Genomic DNA, 16869 nt, shown 5'->3' on the forward strand with positions numbered 1-16869 from the left:
GCCACTACTACTTCTGAGATTATTGAACAACATAAGGTTTGGCCGGTAGGGCTCTTTCTATGCTTTTTATTCTGTCTCCATGTTGAAACAGCTTGTATCTGAGTCCTAAAAATTGTTTGAGAAATTGCTTGAAGTCCTTACCTGTTTTGTTGTTGTTGTTGTTCATTTTTTGTTGTTCATCTTTCAGTTGTCTCTTGTAAACTTTGGGATTTTATCTTTTCAATCTCTGCATGTACTGAACTCTGCCTCTTGAATTTCACTGGCGTTTTTGCTGTTCCCATCCTCCCGTTTGTAAAGATCCTGAGCTACAATTTCATGGTGATTTTCACCTAAGTCACTTATCAACTTTTTATCCTCAGTTTGTCCTGTCCTACTAGAATTCCCCTCCTCCACTGCTTCCAACACACCCAGAACTATCACCTGTCCATATGTTGCTGTTTTATTTTCCCAATGAAAAGATGACTGATTAAAATCCCACAGGCAGACCCTGATCTTTTGATGGAAGCTTGTATAAAGCTTTATACTCTTGATCATCTGTTCATGGTGGTCAGCCTTGTCCTCCATTTTAGTTCCCATGTTTGGTCCACTTTCTATTGGCACTTGTTTCATCAGGCTTACCCTGTGATTTCAAGTCATTTTCCTAACTTTCCTCATATGTCCTTAATGAGCAATCTGTATTCCAGGAATTTTTCAGCTTATGAATTACAGGAAGTATTTATTATGCCAGGCAAATCACATTTTTGATCATGTTGCAAGAATATATATATTTTTCTGATTATTCTTGCAGTGGTCTATACACATACAAGGTTTTCAGCAAACTGAATAACTACACTTTCTCTTGTTCCTATTTTGATTCTGTCATCATAGGTGGCCAATTGGCTCCTCTTAGAAGTTTCATTCAGTTTACCCTAAAACTACCCCAATAAGGTTAGCAAAACCTATGAACAATAATATTTTTGTTTTTCAAAGATGTACTGCATTGTTACCAGTAGAAAGTAGAACACCATATTGAGAAAATCAAGGTCCTCATTGTGACAGCAACTATTTATCTATGCATTACATTTCAGCCACATATGTGCCTTTTGGAACCATTATTAATGGTTGAAATGATTATGTAGGCAAATCATAAGCCTAAATTCTATTTTTATTTCCCTGAGACAACTTAGCTCTGTTTTGGCTCTTGCACTTATCTTCATGTGGATAAACAGCATGGCAAAGGTAATATAACAGATTATTTTGTCTGACAAGTTACAGACTAAGCTACTCAAACGTTTCCCTACCTGTTGTATCGGAATAAGAAGAGTAATGTCATGGACAGCACTTTTAGAAGAAGCATGGCTCTCTATTCTGCTTACAATTCCTGATACCACACATCAGACTGTTCTAACATTTGATGTTGATTCCAGCTTTGTATGAAAATATTAGCATAGCATGTTAAAATTCACCAAATGTATTAAAAATGATTAGGAAAAGGTCTGAGGTCAAAGCCAAGCTAGTGCTTGTTCATTTGCTTTTTCTCTTGCTCTCCTGTTACAGAGATAAATGAGAAGGGATGACCAGGAGGCCCAGAATGCTTTGTCTTAGACCCTGCCTACAGGCAGTACCATGGTGGCATTCAGCAGCCTGGAGTCCTCATGGCTTCCTCAGGTACCACGCAGCAAGCCCTAACCAAATGCTATGCATAGAGCAGGTGTAAATAGCAGACACACATCTGGACTTTCTACTGGTACTTTTATCTAACCCCCACTTTCCTAGTCTCTTTTTGCTATAGTCACTCTCATGGTTCATGATTGTGATCTCTTCAGAACCAAGACTTTATGTTGAAAAAGAAAAAAAAAAAAAGAAAGAAGAAAAAGGAAGAAAAAAAAAAGACCTTGTCCTAACTGGAGCTGTTTGCAGCTACTGTAATATAAATAATATGTAGCCCAAACGTACAATGAACTGAGGGACTGCCAGTACTTTATAGGCCCACACACTTGGAAGGGGGTGGAGGGGGCAGGAAGTGATGAGGAAAGGGGGAAGGCAGAGCTCCACCAGGCAAGGCGGAGGTGGCTCAGCGGTTCCCACTGCTGCCTGCCCTGCTCAAGGCTGCCTTTGTGCACGCATGGAGATGTGGCAGCTGCTCGAGGCCAGCTACAGGGCTCTTAACACACTCATTGAGATTTTGTTGTGATTAGCCTGAAAATATTCTCAATTTAATGACAAATAGCAAGGAGGCAGTAAAGAAAGTGAGTAAAAAGTTTTTATTGAACATAGTAGTTACAAGCAGGATCATGTCAGTACCAGGAAAAAAAAAAGGGGGGGGGGGGGGGTTGGAAAGCAGGTTAGATGCATCTCGTAGCATCTCAAAGGATGAAGAAAAATAATTACTTGTGATCACCAGTTGGTTTCATTCACTTCTACAATCTTGTACACACACACACTAGACCCAATTGTGTTCTTTTTAAATTTAAAGCAAAAAATCGTTTTAATGAGTCATCAGCCAGAAGAGACATGAACTCTTTCAGTGAGTAGGAACACAACAGTTTTTCCGCAGGATTCTTTGAAAGTCTCCTTCGTCTGGCTGAACCCTCACATCTGGCAGTAGCTCACTTCTGCTGACTCCAAGACCCACATCCAGGACATGAATATTCATCGTGTTACTCATGCTGCATTCCTTTCCCTCTGATGTGTTTAGCTCTGAGTACCAGGGAGACACTCCAGAGCAGCTGTGGAGTTTTTGCCAGCTCTTGCTAGTTGGGCTAAGCAGGAAATGATTTTCCTGTCCCATGTAACTTTCCAGTGTGAGGCTTTCTTTTTTTTTTTTTTTCCCTTCTTCTTCTCCTCTCTCTCTCTGTCTCTCTTGGTCTGTCTCTCTGTCTGTCTGTCTCCCACTCCCTATTCTCTTTTAGGACAAAATCTTGACTTAAGTGTTAGGTTTTCAGTGAAGAAAACCAACAATAACCCTTACCCTCCCTAAACAAAGCTAAAAGAAATCAAACCAAAAAATAATTCCCAAATCAAGAATGAAAAATTTTCTGTGATTCCCGCCACAGATCTAAACTCTGATTTTTCAAACATAGAAAGAATAACCTACCACAAAGTTATTTTTTATTTCATTAAATATTTTATTTCAGTAAATTTTATTTCAGCCCCCTCCCTTCCTTACCCACTTGAATTTCCAGCTTCTCTCTGAGAGCTCATTTTCCCAATCAAAGATTCACTGAAACTGTTGTATTTTCAGATTTTTAAAAATATACTGTTTCAACTAACTTATTTGTACATAAACAAACATAAATTCTTGCCTAGCTTTTCCTACAGCATTATTTAGACTCCTAAGAACATGTGGGAAACTGGGGGGAAGTACTACAAACCTAGCAAGCACTTTGAAGAGCTTTTACTGCACAAGTAGGACAAAAGTCTACTTGCTGGTGGAGAAAATTCTCTCGTCTGTTGGAACATCTCCCATGGTTACTTTCTTCATTTCTCAAGAGGAACACAACTGTAAACACAGTGATTGATATGATTTCTACAGTCTCTTTGCGATATAAGTTGTTGCATTCAGAAAGATGCTGTACAGTTCCCACAGTTGTCTACTGGAGCTTATAATCAGTGGGGAAAAGATGGTAGCAGTTAGCTCCTCCCTCGTGATTGGATCAAACATGGGCTCCCCATTAAATACCCTCTGTGACTGTAAGCAGGACGGGGGCTGCTGTGCAAGCTTGGCTCAGTGCACGACCACTGACCCAGCCAGCAGGCCTGGCAGCCAGCCCCAGCACAGACAGGAATGGGAGGCCTGTGAGAGGCTGGCAGTTCAACACTTGGCAGGTTTTGAATGCTCCCAATGCATAAATAACACCAGCCTTGAAACAAGTAATTGATTGCTATTATTAATTATAACTACTAGGCATGCAGACTAGAGGAAAGTGAAGATGTTTCCATAAGAGGAAGGGCCAATTTGCTTTAAGACATAGAAAACCAGAGTGCCTTTCTTTAAAATCTTACTGCCTGTAGGAGTAGCTATTAATGCTAGATAAGATGGAAGTGAACCTATTAAATACATGTAACTCTTCACAGAAATAAGCAAAAACCCTCAGTAGCTTAGTCATTGTCAGGTTAATGTTTACTTTTAAGAGATGAGTTTAATGTTAAAGGAGGTGGCTTCTATACAGGAACCACTGTACTTGGAAGAATAAATAAATTTATTTTTATCTTCCATCAGTAAAGATGTTTCCCATTACAGCAACACATATACCTTCATATATACGTTTGACTTAGTCAATTATTTTTTATGGCACTAAGATATTTGACATTAAGATATTTGTGTATAACCTGAGCTATGAAGTATATTTTAATATTTCATTAAAATTCCATTTGGAGAACATATCACATTTAAAAAAATCATTTATTATCTTGATTGATGGCATTTTAGTAAGCACTGGCTGAGTTTAAAACCAAAATATAATCTTAGACCTAAGGAAGCAGACTATGCAGGCCGAACTTTTTGTAGCTTCCCACAAACTGCCTCAGTATTTTTTGGCAGCAGTTTTGTGAAACCCACCACAAGGAACAGATCAAACATATCTTTAAAATATGTAGCCCGATAGAAATTGTGATTATATATGTGATTATATTTGTGAGAGATGAAATAGATATTAAGTGACTGAAAACATTAAATAGTAGATTGCCAATGTATTAAATCATCTGTGTGAGAAATGAAAATACATTATAGAGGGAGACATGTTTCCATTCTGTCTGTGACTGAAGGAAGGTTAACCAATGCTTTATGAGTTTGAAAAACAAACTATATGAACAGTGTGTGAAACATGTATGTCAGTGATGTACAGTAGTAGCTGAAAGAAAACAAAGAGGTTTTAAAGCAGTTGGTTGATACACACTTGAAAAAAAGCAAAAGAAATGATAATCAAAAACAGCTGAACTTCCTAATCTCTTTTGTAGGTCCTGCATCTTGTGAGTACCTGTGAGAGAAGACTCCTTAACATTTAGAAAACTAAATCTTGCTAGCTGCCAAGATTTCCATTATAAGAAATGTCCAGACTATTACAAACCCCATCTATTCCAGACACCTATCTCAGAATGAATTAAATCCTCCTCTAGAAGTGACTCTAGAAGTGCTCTTGATTACAGGAATAAGACCAAACACCAGTTTTATATTGAACAATTGGATTTTGAATGGCTGCAATCAATCAAAACAAATGCTGTCCCCAGCTTGTATGAAGTGTACAGAAGTGACTGGAGTCAGGGTAAGAGAGTTCAGCTTTCCACGTTCTTACTGCTGCTGCTTTGCGAGACTTTATGACTTTCTTCTCAGGACTGTTCGACAGTATCCAGAAGGCATGTAGCTTAGAAATTTTTGTTCCACCTCTGAAATGCCTAAATGCTTCCTTTTGAACTACATCTTTTCCCCTTCCCTCCCTTCCCTTCCCTTCCCTTCCCTTCCCTTCCCTTCCCTTCCCTTCCCTTCCCTTCCCTTCCCTTCCCTTCCCTTCCCTTCCCTTCCCTTCCCTTCCCTTCCCTTCCCTTCCCTTCCCTTCCCTTCCCTTCCCTTCCCTTCCCTTCCCTTCCCTTCCCTTCCCTTCCCTTCCCTTCCCTTCCCTTCCCTTCCCTTCCCTTCCCTTCCCTTCCCTTCCCTTCCCTTGCCTTGCCTTGCCTTGCCTTTGCCTTGCCTTGCCTTGCCTTCCCTTGCTTTGCCTTGCCTTCCCTTGCTTTGTCTATCCCTGCCTTGCCTTACCTTCTTGCCTTGCCTTGCCTTGCCTTGCCTTAACTTGCCTTGTCTTGCCTCTCCCTTTCCCTTTTTAATTCTTAGTTAACATGGATAACATTGGAATGCAGCTTGGATAGAACTGAAGTAGGTCAAGAGAGCAAGGACAAATCAAAAAAATCCCTCTCTCCTTCCAGTACATAAACTTGCATTCGGTGCTTTATTTTAGAGATAAGTTCGGATGCAGACTCCTTGGCCATTATCAGGTATAAAACAATTTTCCAGACTGAACCAGGGCCTATTGCTCGGGTACTCCAGCACAACTTGATCCCCTGTTCAAAGGCTTGATAGAGGATCATGTGCAAGGCGCTTCCAGGAGCATGGCACAGCCCAAGTGAATAAGTGAAGTGTTGTCATGTTCTCCCCCTTCATCACGAGTGTTTTTCAGCCTTGAAAACTCGAGGTACAAAGAGCCTGGTCACATAAAAGCTTCACTGAGCTTGGTGTCTACATTCCCTAACTTCCTGGAGAAGAAACCTTGTTAATCTACTGAGGAGCGAGAGTAGCTCATCATTCTCCCTTGGGTATGGGGCAAAATATGATAATCCTAAAACTGAATCAAAAAGCATTTCAAGAAATTATTCAATATTCTGTGAAAGTTCTTGCTAGTGTATGTGCCCAAGTGATTCAGATGCAAAAAATGTATCATATCTGCGTTATTTCTATGATATTTCTCATAGACCCCAGATGTTCCTTCTGATCAATGATGATGATGGCAATAGTTACTACAGCAGGGATAGCTGGGAAAGTTGTTATTGTGAGGCGAGAAGTTCACAATAATGAACCACACCCCTCTCTGACAGCGTGCACTGAGTACACAGTACACCACAAGCTAAATTTGTACTTTCCTCAAGTTGGTTTTCAGTTTTTTTTTTCTTCCTCTGGCTTAAAGCCATTACATGTCTTATTTGAGGTTTTGATCTGTTCTCACTAGAACTGCCACATGCTTATAAGAATCTACATGTTATTTAGATGGGGCATGCAAAATTCAGGGCAGTGCAGTAATGGCTGAATGTGGGTTATATGAAACTCTTAGGCTTTCCAACATGGCATTTCCCTACCCCCATCAGCCCCCCTCCCACACTTCATCCTTAAGATCAGGCTTAGTTCACATTTCTTTTTAGAAAGCAGAACTTGAAGCCAGGTATTTTGCCACAAACATTTGCAGGCTTACAATCCAAGCAGTCGTAACTGAATGCTGTCTCTCACATGGAAAACAAATTCTGTACATGCTGTACATTCTTCAGTGCAAAATAAAAACCAGATGGCCTTTATTAAAAAAAAAAAAGAAAAAAGTAAAAAAAAAAAGTGGGGCAAACAGATGAAGAGACAGAAGTCCTTTCTTACTCACATATATCTCTAAACCATGCCAAAATAAAGTAACTGGCAGAATGCTCTCATTACTGTCCAAAGGATTATGAGATTACATTGAATTATGAGATAACAATACAAGAAGAAACCTTCTCCTTTTAAAAAATAAAAGGATATTAGCAGATAAAAATCAAATAAGTATAGGTGTTTATCATTTTGCAGTCCAATAGTCAGCCTTTAAAGCAGAGCTGGCCAGCCTGGGATGTGAAAAAGCCAGGTCTGATGAAGAACAGAGGTTGCTGTCTCAGGACACCAAAAAAAAAAAAAAAAAAAAAAAAAAGGCCATTTTCAGTGGAAAATGCAGACATTCTGTTCTAGACAAAGGCCAAGATGGAACACTCTAGGGCTCTCAGGATTCTTTGTCAATTTGTTTCAAAACAAAACAATCAGATTTCCACCTTCTTTTGTGTTGTATAGAAAACCAGTAGCTGATGATCAATTGATCACCTTCTTCCTGCCACTGTGTCCAAAAAACAAGAATAAGAAAAGTTATCCAGTAACAGTTTAAAATTCATTCAAGTTTATCAGAAAAATCACTCATTAATTTATGCAAATAATGAAGACAGGCATTCATTTTCAATTTTCATCAATATTAGACAGAGAATTATTTTGAAATATATTTTGCCATCTTTTTGTCTAACTTTATACATTTTTTTTTTTATTTCTAAGTTAATCTCCCTTACCCTCTTTTCTGTCTTCTCCCATTTTGCCTTTAAAAGGGAGGAAAGAAGAGGAAGATCAAAGAAAATATATATGTGAAAAGGATACTTTTTTACGTTTAAATTTATTTTAAAAAATAAAAAAGATTGGGAGTTTTTGGTTTTGAAACGTTCAGTTTTTCAACTACACCCTCCCTTATGCTAGGAAAGTTTTGATCTAAATCTATTAACAGCTTTGAAGATGAGTCAAGCATTCAGTCCTCAGAAATTAACTTTAATGAAGTCCAAGTACTAAAAATTTCATTTAGGTGGGGTGGGAGGAGAAAGGAAGGGATCTGTATGTTCCAGTGTGGCAAGAGAATTACACAAATTAGGAAACTGCCATGGATACTGACTATTGTTACACAGCTTGCCATATTCTTTCAGTCAACATGAGTTTGCTTTAGACTAAACAGACACAATAAAAACAACAGAGAAGTAAAAATTTCAAAAATAATGTAGTGTGTCATCAAGAGTACGTAATTCTGCTCTTCCATTACAATAAAATCAGTATGGACTGAGCACATCATGTTAGCAAATGGGACTCTCCTGAACATTTAAATATTTTCATACTTTGCAATTGTCTGTGTAACAGAACAAAGTATCAGGGAGTCAAAGAAAGCTAAACACCACGTTTAGAATCTATAGAAATGAAACTCTAATATCTGAAATATGAATGAGTTTCTGGCATAATGAGGTAGGAAGATAATGAGACAATATTGTAGATTTATATCTAGCACAACCTTTTTTTTCTGACTGCTGAGGGTGACTCATTCCTAGAACACAGGTCAGAGCTCCAATCACCAAAAAAAAATGTTAAACAATTCAACTTAATTACTGTTCTAAACTCTGATAAATAATTGCTAATAGTTCCCAGCTGACTTTAAGGCACATAGAAAAAATGAATAATGTAAAATATAATAAATAGTATTTAAAATACTATTAAGAAAAATATTACACAAAAACTCTACCCTGGTTCTTCATGAAAAAGTGTTTCCTGCCTTTGCAGTTGTGCTTTTGAATATAAGGTTTCAAAATACCGTGTTCTGTTCTGTCTTCTATTGCAGATATGTTCACATTTTTCTATGAGCATTCTTTTTTTTCCCTGAGAACTGATTTCTCTGTCTCTGCAGTGCAACTATCAGTGACCAATAAGGCCTACTGTGTGGGTAAATGCCATACATCTTATAGATGTAAAGCATAAACACCAACTGTTTTCAAAAACAGTATTACAAAAGTGGGTTACTGAATGAATGGATTTAATACTAGGAGTTTTCAAGCCTCACTTCCATCACTTATGGCCATCATATGTGTCTTCAGAGCTTTGTAAGAACAGCAGTAGAGAAACCCGACAGCAAATAAACCTGACAACAGATAAACAGCAAGCAGTGCTCCAGCTCTGAAATTAATGATTGTCTGGCTCTCAGTTATTGCTGAAACAGTAATGTGTGTGCTACAGTAATGTGTATGAGACAGTGGGGCTGGTATCAGCTTAAAAGCTATCCACTATTTGGACCTCACATCCTACAGAGGTCCATCTTATTCCCCAGGGTACGGCTAGATCCAACAGGAATGTCCAAATCTGTACTTTGTCCTGCTCTGGCTATCATCTCTTTTTACCTGAGGGAGAAGCTCAATTCCCAGCTAGCTAAGTAGTTTATTGTAAACATCATGGGCTGTGTATCTTTGTGAGAGAATTGCTTTCCTTCCAGCTTTTCCTCTGTGTTCATGAAATGTACCACAGAGGTCCAGACACTATAATAAAGGAGAGCTGCCTTGCCCTTTTTGACAAATTAACTTGTTGTTTGGTCCAAAACATTGTAGTTTTTCCCTATTTTAAAAATAAAATACAAGCTTAGAAGACTTTCTTTCCCTCAAAAAATGCCTAAGTGCCGTCCCCATATATATGTGTGTATAAAAACCAGCCACTTTTCAGCAAGGACATGCCCTAAAGCTGCGTCACTCGGTCAGTCAGTCCCTGGGGCTCATGGCGCTGCCTGTCATGGCAATGTGCTCTCTCAGGCTGTGCTCTTACAGTGCAGCCCTCAGCAAGTGGTTGTCCCCACCATCGGAAATGCAGGACCTACAGTGAAAGAAAGATGTCCAGCACCAGTCTCAGGCAATCTGAGGCTGTTTCTGGCTTTGCCTGCCAAACGGCACTCCCGCCCACTCTGCAGGATTGCTGCTGCCCCCACATCCACATCACTGCCCTTCTCCATCAGATGCTGGAGGACAAAGCCAGGGATCCCACTGGTAGCCCCAGGGCAGGTAGGCAAGACCCAGAGAGCTCAGGAGACAACAAGCAGTGTTTACTAGAGAGCCCAGAGACTTCTTGCCTGAGGGAAACAGCACAAGACTGTAGCTAAATGCCATCAAACAGCTAGAAATAGTGGCTTTTATTTGGGTCAGAGGTCACTTATCTCTAAATTGGCTGCTGGGAATGAGAAAACAAAAACAAGAGCTGTGAATCACAGGTGAGGCAGGGAACACTGTAGAGAGCTGTAATGAATTCTTCTGTGCTGCTCATACCCTCCAAACTACTCTTGGCATGTAGTTCATGAAGCAAATGAATGGTGATATTTCTATGTCTGGATACTTACTTAGCCAATATTAGCAAACCAGCATAAGCTCAAACACATCATTGCGCTGTTTGGTGTGCTCAGACCACAGACTGTCAGAGCAAACAGCAGTGAAAAGATCTGATTGCACACTCCCTAATGAGTCCGCCAGCTACGTGCTCTCAGACACCTCTCACGTGCACGCAAGCATTTACTGGTAAGGAGTAAGTAACAAATTGTCTCTTGAGGTCTGCAAGTGATCCTTAGTTTTGACAGAGCTTAACAAACCAATGACTAATTCAGACCAATATTTCTTCTAGATTATCAGATAGAAGATCTCCTCAAAACTCCAAAGGTGCCCTGAAAGCACTCCTCAAACCTACACAGATATGGGGAAGAAGAAGCTCAGAATGCTACTGCTTTATTTTTAATGGAGGGAAAAGAAGATGGGAAAGAGCAAGGCTTCTCTTCCCTGCCTGAAAATGTCTCTACCCCCACCTAAAAAGTCTCTACAGAACACCCCAACCTGTAAACTGTGTACGATGCAGGCAATTCTGAAACTTCCCATTGAAGCCATGTCACTGATAAAAACAAGCTGCCTTAACAGCAAATGACATTTGCATGTTTTTTTTTTCTTTCTTTTTTTCCCCCCTATTTACATAATGTATTAAATTTATTTTTCTTTCAAGAAGTCTAATAGAAACTAAATGGTTAGAGGATGTGCAGAAAACAAGCATTACAGAAATATACACCTGGAGTGAATTCCTCTTTTATGTAAGGCAGAAAGTGATATACCTTTTCAACAATTCTTGGTGTGGGGTTTCTTTTTGGTATATCATTACATTACCCATTCTTTTCCTGTGTACTCAAACTCCATGTTTTCTGTAACATTGCTCATTCATATTCCATGCAAGCCCATCTATTTTTGCTACAGTTTCTTTTGTTGAACATAGTATTCCAGACAAGGACACATCATTGATTTATACAATATTATCAGTCATTTGATAACATTTCTGTGCCTTGTTTAATATTATTGGAAGTTGTTTGTTTTTATTAATGGAATTATGTCTTCAGCACACATATTTACTGGAGAATCCATTCTGGCTGATAAGATACCTGTGTGCGTGTATAAAGTTATTTTAGATCTCTGACGTCCTTCTTCAATCTTGTGTTTATCAACCCTGAAAATTTATTTTGATGACATATTCAGCAAATACAGAATTCTCGGTTTTACAGAGACATTAGTATTGTCTGGCAAAGCTATTATTTAACATAACAAGGAGAAATATATATATATATTATTTTTTATTTGAAAATTAAGTTATATTTTGGTGACTAAGTGCATTTTAAGGAGCCAGGCAAAAGTGTTGTAAGCTTAGCACCCTAAGTTTTGTGATTTGTTTCAGATAAGGAACACAATGAAATTTTTGAAGAATCATGATGAGTTTGATGGAATTAATATGAGACTTTATTTTATTTTATTTTATTTTATTTTATTTTATTTTATTTCATTTTATTTTATTTTATTTTATTTTTATACTTTACTAAGCATTAGATGAGGTCTTGAGACAATGAGGTTGTCATCTGTAGTGAAAATCTGTACTTTTATATTTAAATATTCTGTGAGAAAGCAGAGTGCCAGCAGTAATTATTCACTGTAAACATATAAGTTCTTCTAGAAATCTTTTATAATTTAATGAAATTAGTGGATTCGCTATGGATGACTGCAGTGTCAGAACAGAATTAATTAAGTCTTTTTTCATCATCGCCAGTATAAGTGGAACTTTTAGAAATTACTTTAAAAACCCCACGTAGCAAAACTAAAGGTTTAAAAAGAGTGCAGCAAACTGGGTAAATTACTATATTTCATTCAATTGGAACCTCTTTTACTTGGAAAGGAACAAGTTATATTTGAAAATTTTGTATAAATGTTTATGAAAACTAATTATTTATCTTGTTACTGAACTGTACAGGTGACAAATTTCAGGACTCTTTATTATGCTTCTAAGGTCCCACTACATGACATTCTTTGATAAACCTGATGAAGGGGCAGAGTGGGCCAGCAGTTAATAGACTGCTGGGAAGAATCACCTATGATACGACTGTGTTACACTAGGCAGATCACTTCTCATCTCTGACTCATTTAGACTGCAAATTTTTAGGAAATTAGGCAAGACTCCATGATACATTAGCCTCCTAAAATCTAAAAATCTCATTTCCGGTAGTTATCCAGACTCCCTGTACATTTAATATATAGAGAGAGACACTTTCAGAGGATGATTCATCTCACTCATTTAAGACTGGAATAACATGAATTGGTCTCTGGACATACTTCTCACTCACTACCCCTTTCCATTGGCTACACTTTAAATCAGATATTAAACTGTAGGTAGCTAAAGTTAGGTGAGATGGCTCACACCCATAACTTCTTCACTGCCTGCCACCTTATTGCAGTTATAGTTTACAAATATGACAATAATACAAATAAACAACAATATATTGGGCCAAATGGACATCTGTTGCAGTTTTTATAATAAAAAACTCACATAGATGTTAAGAATTCAGGGCAGTCCTACAGCCTGCATTCAGCAGAAGATCAAGCTGGATGACTGCAGTTGTCTTTTTCTCCTTTGTCTATATACCATGTGGAGTGGGGAGGTGATGGATATTGACAATATCAATTTATTCTAACTCACTGAGGATGTTTTATGGTACAATACCTCAAGGGCCCCAGAATGAGATTCTGATGAATTTGTGAATCTTATAAAACAATGTGTCATTTTAGGAGTGGCAAAGGATTGCTGCTAACCTCCTTCCTCAGCAAGTGTTGGCCCTGCCTGCAGCTGCCACATTGCTCCTCTGACTGTGTCAGGAACAGCTTTCTAACAGTCTTTTGGTAGAACAAGATTGTAAGTCAGCCTTTGCCTCCACCGAGGTTTTCCTTATTCCTGTTTGACTGGCTAAAATTGCTTTCATAAAGCTTAATGTAGTTTCCTCTTGCCCAGCTTGGCATTTAGGCCAACTCCCTGGTCATCCCTTTTATGCCACAGGACTTCAAAAATAATTGATACACAGGTCTGTTTCTACTCATGCTAACTGAAAGCCTAGTTTGCTATAAAAGTGCTTCATCTGAATCAGCTTTAATATAGTTTTGTAGCCTTTAGTGTCATTCTGTAGCTGCAAAAAACCCAAACCAAAAATCCAGCCTGTAATTCCAGACTTATTTTATAACACGGCACCAAAATGGACAGTATTTGTTCACCTCCTATGTTTGTTAACTTCTCTCAATATCTCACCAGAAATTTCTAACCCAAGGAGATGGATTTTCAGCTCACATTTCCCACACACCCCTGAAAGCTGACATGGGACTCTGTCTTTAATACAGCTATCATTAGAAATATGGTGCCTTAAGACTCAGTTCAAAGCAGCAGCCTCTGTTGCACTACCTCCTGCAGGAGCAGCACCTTCTCTTCACATTGAAGGTGTTTTGTCCTACAAGTGGTTTCACACTAACCTCTGCTAGACTGGAGCACGTGGAGTGGTGAGGCAGCAAGTGGTGTCAAAACACTGCAGACTTCTCACCCATCCTCATCCATCCCCTAGTTGGGCCAAGAGCTTCTGCACCTTCGTGTAGCAGCAGTCGTCTTCTGGGGAGGCTTCTATGAGTCTTGGAAACTGTCTTACTCTCCTTATGTACATATGCATATGTGTAAGGTATATGTAAGGCTTGGTACCTACATGTTGCAAGTTGCCTTTTTAGTGAATCCAGAATCACAACTGAAAAGTGACACGTCTAACGATTCTGCATAGCAGTCTGAGCATCCCCGAACACTTCTGTCAGCAGTCATCAGATATCTGAGTTCAGCTGTTGCAGGCTTTCTTTTTTACTTAGAGAGAAATCTGTCTTGTGAAATAATTGTCAAATGTTCTTGAAAAAAACATGAAAAAGAAGAATTAAATATTCATGATTCATATGCTAAAATTCATATTATTTTATGGTCTGTGAATGTTGATTTCTGAAACTCATGTGACAGCAAACTGAAAGAGGAGCTTAGCTCCAAAGGAGATGTTATAAAGGTAAAGAATTCTATATAGCAGTTTTACACTTGTTTCTCCTTCTATCATATTGTTAGGTGGGTTAGTGTCTTTTGTGTCTCTTCTGCCCTGCAGTATTTAACCTCATTTTACAGGACAGTTGTATTTCATCACTCACAGCATGATGGGAGCTCATTAGGTGAGAACCTATTCCTCTTCAAAATGTTTAAATCTGTTAATTATTTTCTAAAGGTTCTTTGGAACATTGCAATTCATAGCTAAATATATATATTTGGGTATGTGAATATTGATTTATTCTTTCACTTGTCTATAACAGTATCCAAATAATAATTGGAACGACTGATTAAAATACAATTCAGTATGGCTTTTGAGCCTCAGAGAAAAACAGTTTACAAGACAGCAACAGCCACTTGAAAGTGAGTACATTTCCCCAACTTGTTATCCTTCAGCAGAGGTAACTTGTACTTCCTAAAACTATATGTAGTCAAATAGGGAATATATTAAACTTTTCATTTTGGGCTTAGCTGCCATAAAAACATATTCTGTTTTGGCTACATCACAAAATCTCCAAATGAAGAAAATTCACAGCAAGTACATCTCTCAGGTAGGTCTGAAGAAACATAAATTTCTATTTATCAAAGATATATTTTTGCACTACTATCTGTGAAGGTTGCAATGATTGTCAAAGTTAGTCTCTAGGCACCATTATGACCTATTTATTCTTTGTATAGTGCAGCACAATTTTATAAAGTGAGAAATAAAACTTCACAATATATCAAAGCAATCATCTCCATATATATCCTGTGAATTCAAATATATAAGGACAGATTTCTTCTTTCTCATTTATGTTCTATGTCTTCTGCTAAACTGGCATTCATATTTGCATACACTATATTAATAAATTAAATCTTTTTTGTGATTTAAATAGAACAACATTTTCACATAAAATATATTTTTAGAATTCAGCATGTACTGTACACAAAAATTACACAATTATTTTCCAGTTAACTGACTCAATTGTTTTCCAAATCACACATATTTATAAATTATCAGGAGACAGTGTTTTTGTTTTGTTTTGTTTTGTTTTGTTTTTTAAACCATCAGACCAAATTTGCTGTTTGAATAAACTGCTAAAGCTGCAGTAAGTCAGTAGAGCAATGCTAACATAGTGGTAGGATATAACTCAGAGCAAAATGACTGCTTCCAATGCCAAAAGAGCTCATTATTAAACAATAGCCAGATTTTGGGGAGGATGAAACATACCAAGATTACTCTCACTTCAGCTTCAACTAAGCATCTGCCTTTACTCATTTTGAAGATATAGATTACAAGACTATCTGCTAGAGATTAAGTGCCTAGCATTAATCCATATTTTTCATGAAGTGGTGTTAGCAAGTAGCCTTTGAAGATCGAACCAGAGCCATGTTGAAATTCCATGGAGTCAAGACTTCCTGTTTACCTTTTGTTTGTTTGTTTGTTTCCTGTAGTAACTCGTTTCTCCAGTCAACTCTCTTTGAGTACTGGCCACTAAGAGATGTAACTGCATCACCTGAATGAGACCTGAACCTCAAAGCACTCGGGATTCTTACCTGTCCCTGGCAACAACTTTGTGCTTTTACATAAGTCCTATGTCTATTCTGCTATCACCCTCCACCGCCCTCCCCCCCCCCCCCCCCCCCCAATATAAAATCTGTTTTATTTATGTCAAGATCTGCCTCTCTCAGGGAATTAGGCATTTATTTGTTTTGTCCTATTGTTGTCTAAAAGTGAAGCACTCATCCTTGAGCAGAATCCAGCTGATCCCTAGAAAAGCCCGAGTGTCTCAGGAAGCAATCTACAAAACAGCAAGGCAGCCTGTGTGAGCAAGAAAGTAGAAAATTCTGAAGACAGGGACGAATTTGAAATTTATTTAGCATTTTTGGAAAGATGCCTACATCGTCTTGGGATTCTGACTTACGGGTATGAATAGCCTGAGCCATTATTTGAGGATTAAGAAAAAGAAAGAGATTGTCTCCAAACTGGATGATTAAACATCTTAGCTTTGTTGGGGCTTGCATGAATATGCACAGGACCCCAAGTAGCAGAAGTATAGATATTTACAAAACGTATTAATGGTGCAGACTTCAGACATGTAGGTATTTATGTGCTTTGGGGACTAGCAGCAATTTAATGAAGGCTTTGAGATCTTCAATTTTGATCTTAAGATCTTAGGTCTTTTCTTGTGGCCCTTGTCCTACATAAATAGTCACTAGTATGTTGTGACACTTTGTGTTTAAGAAGTTATATTGCTGCTATAAAAGCTGTACAGCTGCAAGTTTGAATCCAGTGGGACTGATGGTATATTGCTGCTTTTAAAACTGTATAACTGTAAGTCTGAATCCAGAGGGACTGGTGGCCAGTAGCAGCATGCAACAAGAAAGGGGTC

At 38.2% G+C, this 16869-nt stretch overlaps 1 long non-coding RNA gene across 1 annotated transcript; it reads left to right on the plus strand.

The window, feature by feature from the left end:
• The first annotated feature begins 2174 nt into the window (after positions 1 to 2174).
• Positions 2175 to 11514, plus strand: LOC118250446 (uncharacterized). The gene is made up of 3 exons (XR_004779452.2): positions 2175 to 2228; positions 4939 to 5243; positions 10709 to 11514. It is a non-coding gene; the product is annotated as an uncharacterized LOC118250446 (long non-coding RNA).
• Positions 11515 to 16869: the final 5355 nt, after the last annotated feature.

The sequence above is a fragment of the Cygnus atratus genome, chromosome 1 (genome assembly GCF_013377495.2).
Source record: "Cygnus atratus isolate AKBS03 ecotype Queensland, Australia chromosome 1, CAtr_DNAZoo_HiC_assembly, whole genome shotgun sequence".
NCBI classification, from domain to species: domain Eukaryota; kingdom Metazoa; phylum Chordata; class Aves; order Anseriformes; family Anatidae; genus Cygnus; species Cygnus atratus.